Consider the following 6,000-nt stretch of genomic DNA (forward strand, 5'->3'; position numbering starts at 1 on the left):
CTTTATGGAGCACAAGATCTCCCACATTTAGATCCATAAGCTTGGCATTTTTATCATGGTAAGCCGCAATCCGCTGTTTGTATGCTGCCATGCGCACATAGGATTGATCCCTGCGATCTTCTATCTGATCTAGGTGCTCCCTTAGCCGTTTGCCGTTGTCCTCTTCACAATAAAAGGCCACTCGATCACTGGGGACCTGTATTTCGACTGGAATAACGGCTTCAACGCCATGAGAAAGGGCGAATGGTGTTTCCCCCGTAGCCGTCCTCGGGGTGGTACGATAAGCCCATAAAACACTTGTCAGCTGATCCGCCCACTTCTTATCATGCTCTCCCAATCTCTTCTTTATCCCCTTCACGATCGTCCGATTAGTAACTTCAGTCATTCCATTGGACTGGGGATAATAAACGGAGGCGAATCTGTTCAGGATGCCCAACCCTTCACAGAGAGCCTTGAATTCGCCACAGTTGAACTGTGTTCCATTATCGGTGATGATGGTATGTGGAACACCGTATCTTCCTACGATGTTGTCTTTGACGAATTCCACCATTCGTTCTGCAGTAATGGAGGAAACAGCATCGGCTTCTACCCATTTGGTGAAATGGTCCACTGCCACTACCACGTACCTTCTCTGCCGATGAGTCGGAGGAAATGGGCCGACAATGTCTATTCCCCAGAGGGCGAATGGACGTCCTTCTATGATTGGCCTCTGAATGTGTTTGGCAGTATGTGATTCATTCGCATGAATCTGACAATTGTGATAAGATTCTACCAATTTTTGGGCATCCAATTCAGCCGTGGGCCAGTAGAAACCTGCTAACCTGGACTTTTTCAAGATGGCGGCGGATGCTTCATGTGCCCCACATGATCCCTCATGTAGCCCCTTGAGGATTTGTTGTCCTTCTTCCGGTAGAATGCACTTCAACCAAGGATGACTAAAGGACTTTCTGTAAAGGCAGTCATTGATCACGGAGAAATAAGCCGCTCTCCTAACTATCCACCGTGCCTCTTCTTTGTCCTCAGGTAAGGTTCCATTCAGCAGATATTGGCGGATGACTGATCTCCAATCATCTTCCACTGTTGTGAGTAGAGAAACTTCCTCTGAGGCGAATGCTGGAGCTATTTTAACTTCGAAGGGACAATCCGGATCCGTCCAGTTCTCCTCACAAGAGGCCATTTTGGCCAAATGATCTGCCTCTGTGTTGGATTCCCTCGGTACGTGAATCAGTTCCCATTTAGTTTCCTTAGCTTCAAGGTGATCCAGCAACTTTTTGACTTCCGCTACGTATTTGGCCAGAACCTCGTCTTTCACCTCGTAATTCTTGATTACTTGGTTGACCATTAGTTTAGAGTCGCTATAGATCACGATCCGCTCCGGAGTGATTTCTTTGAGTAGGCGTAATCCCAATATCAGAGCTTCATATTCATCAGCATTATTAGTAGCATGGAAATTTAATTTTGCTGCGTATCGTAATTTTATGTATTGGGGACCCTTGATCACAACGCCTACGCCAGCTCCATCCGTCGAGGAGGCGCCATCGGTGTACATCGACCATTCCTCTATCGGGGGCTTGGGATGATCTATCCCTTCGTCAGTGAATTCATTCACGAAGTCCGCCAGGACCTGACTCTTTAAAGCTGACCTGCTTTCATACCTCACATCGAATTCGCCCAGGCGGATTGCCCATTCCATCAGCCTTCCCGAAGTGTCTGGTTTCTGCAACACCTTTCTCATTGGTATATTTGATCGAACCACTACAGTATGCGCCTGAAAATATGGCCTAAGGCGGATTGCCGTGGTTACAACAGCCAGTGCCATTTTATCAAGCTTTGAATACCTGGTTTCGGCGTCTTTCAGAACCTTGCTCACGTAATAAATCGGAAACTGCTGGCCGTCCTCTTCTCGTATCATGACCGTGCATACGGCTTTGTCCGTAACCGATAAATACATGTAGAGGTCTTCTCCCTTCAAAGGTCGACTCATCATGGGTGGCTCCGTGAGGAACCGCTTGATTCCTTCGAAGGCTCTTTCACAATCCTCATTCCACTCGAATGCCTTTTGCTTCTTAATGACCTCGTAAAAGGGCTAGCATCTGCGGGCTGAACAAGAGATAAACCTGCCCAAGGCTATGATACGCCCGTTAAGGCGTTGTACTTCTCTGATATTCCGCGGTGCTTGATATTTCCAGAACTGCCTTAACTTTGTCAGGATTTGGGCTAACTCCTTTTTCGCTGATCATGAACCCTAAGAATTTTCCATATGTTGCCCCGAAGGTACACTTCTCTGGGTTAAACTTAATGTTGTGGCGTCGGAGTACGTCCAGTACCTCCTTTATATCATCCGCATGCTTTTCTATGGTCGTACTTTTGATGATCATATCATCTACATAGACAGAATAGTTACCCCCTTTACTATCTGCGAATATCTTGTTCATCATCCTCTGATAAGTTGCACCTGCGTTCTTAAGCCTAAAGGGCATAACTTTGAAACAATAAGTGGCTTGGTGTGTTACGAACGAGGTCTTGATTCTATCTGAGGGCTCCATAGGGATCTGATGATAACTTGACTTCACATCAGTAAAGGAGTACATTGCGTGACCGGCAGTTCCATCTACAAGCATATCAATACATGGCAAAGGATAGTTGTCTTTGGGGCAAGCTTTATTGAGATCTGTAAAGTCAATGCACATGCGGTAAGATCCGCCAGCTTTTTTTTACCAAAACGACGTTCGCCAACCACTGAGTGTAAAGCACCTCCTCAATGGCATCCGCCTTCTGGAGCTTGGCGATCTCTTCCTCTATCACCTTCTGCCTTTCTGGGCCATGATTTCTCCGTTTCTGAGCCACAGGAACTGCATCCTTATCAATGTTGAGCTTGTGAGTGATTACGTCTGGGCTGATTACGGGGAGAATTTCATCCTTCCATGCGAAGACATCTTCTGCCTCGTGGAGCACTTTGGTGATTGCATTTTTAATTTCATCTTTGAGCCCTTTGGCCATTCGCACTTGCTTTTCATCCGTCATAAGGTACATTTCGGTCTCGCCCAAGGCCATCGTGACACGTTCCTCTTCATCTTCCTCCTTAGATTGAGGGTGAATCATTAGTGATGCCGAATACGTCTCTTGGGCCACCTTTTGGCTACCTTTGATCATTACACCTCCCTTGGCCGTGGGAATGTAAAGTGTTAAGTGGCGAATGGAGATAAGAGCTGCAACTTTGGAGATAAAAGGCCGTCCGAGGATGATATTGTAAGCTAACTAACCATCCAAGACCGAAAATTCTAAATCTCCCCTCCAAACTTGATCATCGTCTGTAAGCTCACAGTCCAAAGTAACTTGGCCTTTTGTTTGAATAGTATGTCCTGTCACTCCCAAGATATCGACCATGGTTGGCTCTACTTAAACATGATCAATCATGAGTTTGGCGAAAGCTCCTCTTTTCATCTCCCAGTATCAATCATTACTCTTTTCATCTCCCAGCCTTCCACCATCATAGTGACGACCAGTGCATCTGCGTGGGGTGGTATCTTAGGACCTGCATCGGAAAAGGGGCGATTTAACGACGTCCTGTCAAGGGCGGTAGTCCTTGCCTTTTTTAACGTTGGCTGGTACCCAGGTCCGCCTGCTATGACATTGATGGTACCCTTTCCTTTCTTCTTTGGATCCTCCTTGGATCTGTCACCATCTCCTCTCTTGCCTTCAGTTTGGATGAACCGATCCAATTTGCCCCTTTCTATGAGACGCTCAATTTCTCGAGCTAACTCCCAGCATGCATCAGTGTCATGGCCATTTTTCCTGTGATACTTACAATAGTTTTTAGGATTTTTACCATTATTGGTGTACTCCCCTCCCTTCGATTCGGGGTATGAAATGCTCCGTTTGTGTTGACTGTTCTCGATCCACATAAGGACTTCACTTTTAGAAGCATTAAGAGGTGTGAAAGAGGTGACAAATGTTGATTTGTTCTTAGAATCTCTTCGCCTGTTTCTAGAGGAAGAATCCTGACGCTTGTCTCTGTCTCTGTCTCGGGGACGAGATTCACCCTTGTCCCTCCTTGGCGATAACGGTGAACCTCGGCGAATGTCATCCACCTCAATAAAATCTTTACAACGCTCCATCAACTCTGCCATACTGGTGGGTTTCTTTCGAATGAGATCTTCCTGCAAACTCTTACAGGTGGTATTTCTTACGAAGCATTCCACAGCTACGGAGATGTCCACATCAACAATTTGTATGCATAATTGGTTGAAAGTGTCCACGTACTCCCGAAGGGATTCATTCGCCTTTTGCTTTAACTCAAAAAGTTTCCTAGATTTCACTATTGGAAGAATACAGCCATCAAACTTAGCACAAAATTTCCGGCTCAATTGATCAAAGCTGTTTATCGAACCTGGAGGTAAAGATTGAAACCACAAATAGGCTGGGCCCCCCAGCGTGGTAACAAACATTTTGCAGAGCACGGGCTCGGTGGCACGGTTGAGCCTAAGCAGTATTCGATATTTTCTAATGTGAGCTTCTGGATTGTCACTTCCTGTGTATATTGCAAGATTGGGAATTTTAAAAGCTCTGTCTGTTTCCTCCGCCTCAATCCAAGCTGCGAAAGGTGAATCCCTATTGGCGAACAGGTTATGTCTAGCATTTTCTTCATTCATACGGAGCACCAAGGCCCTAACTCTATCATCAAAATTTTCTGGATCCATCCTGGGACGACCTCTTCGTGGCGATCTGCTTGGAGAAGAAGAAGAAGAACTTGAATCAGACGAAGGAACTGATGGCGAACGCCCTCCCCCATTACCGCGTCCGCCACCTCCTCCACTACCTCCACCTCCGCCTCCTTCGCCAGGGGGAGCCGGCCCGTTTCCCCCTCACTGGCTTCCTAACGGGATGTGTCCAACAGTTCTCGAAAGTGGTGATGGTGGTGGTCCACTTGGATGAGGTGTCTCTTTTGGCCTTTTACTCCATCCACGACCAGTAGATAGGGGCGATCTACCACGATGGGAGGATCTCGGTCGTCGGGGCGAAAGTGACCTGGACCGCCTGCCTTTCTCCTTTCTGTGCCTTTTGTGTGTTCGCCCTTTGGATCCGCTAGGGGGAAGATTCGTCCGTGGACGCCTGGGGATATTGGGTCCGTCCAGATTTAATCCAGGTCTCGCGGATCCACCCGGTAAGGACGAATTATTTCTTTGACTTCCTTCAGCGCCATCAGGAAATAACTCACGATTGATTTGCCGTTCGCCAGTCGACGTTGTGGTGGTTATCATAGAATCCGTGTTGTGAGCTTGGAGGAATGAAGAACTTTGGGCGCCCGGTCCAAAGCTTAACAAAGGCCAAGATGATACGGCCGATGTGGACGCCATGCTCCAGTGTGGAGGGAGGGTCATAAATGACCGCAGGCGATTTCCTGTCTCGGTTCCAAACCGTTCTCCAATTGCTTGAGCACACATACTGATGAAAGCATCTGGAGGCATACTATTTTCGACGTGCGTTGCAGGAGTAGTAGAATCAGTGCGGCCAGCACTAGATGGTGTAACTAATGGTGTTTCAATCCCTGAGGAGGGATTTTGATCTCCGTTTGTCATAGTTTTTTAGTGTGAACGAAAAACCCTTTGTTTGGTCAAGGATTCCACCTTCACCGCACCAATTGATAACAGGTAGCGAAATTCTAATCTACTTACGTCCCTGTGGGGGCGTCGTTGGGTTCGACGGGGGGAAGCTCTGATGCCAAAGTCAGTAAGATGAATCAAGGAAACAAACTGAATTGACAAAGGTTATAAGAATGTGTACCTCGATAGCCTAGGGGATCGGGCTATATATAGCTGGGAAGTTGTAACCTTCAGGTAACTAAAAAGTCTCCATTAATGCTTCATTAATGGCGGTTACGAGTTATCCTTAACCTGGCAGTTTAGCTAATTAATAACTCATTAATGATCTTTTATGGCCGAGTCGACGGCCAGCCGTTATAGAGGCGAATGGAGAGATTCGCCTCATAGGTCCGCCAGC

The sequence above is a fragment of the Euphorbia lathyris genome, chromosome 9, assembly GCF_963576675.1.
Source record: "Euphorbia lathyris chromosome 9, ddEupLath1.1, whole genome shotgun sequence".
In the NCBI taxonomy this organism is placed as follows: Eukaryota; Viridiplantae; Streptophyta; class Magnoliopsida; order Malpighiales; family Euphorbiaceae; genus Euphorbia; species Euphorbia lathyris.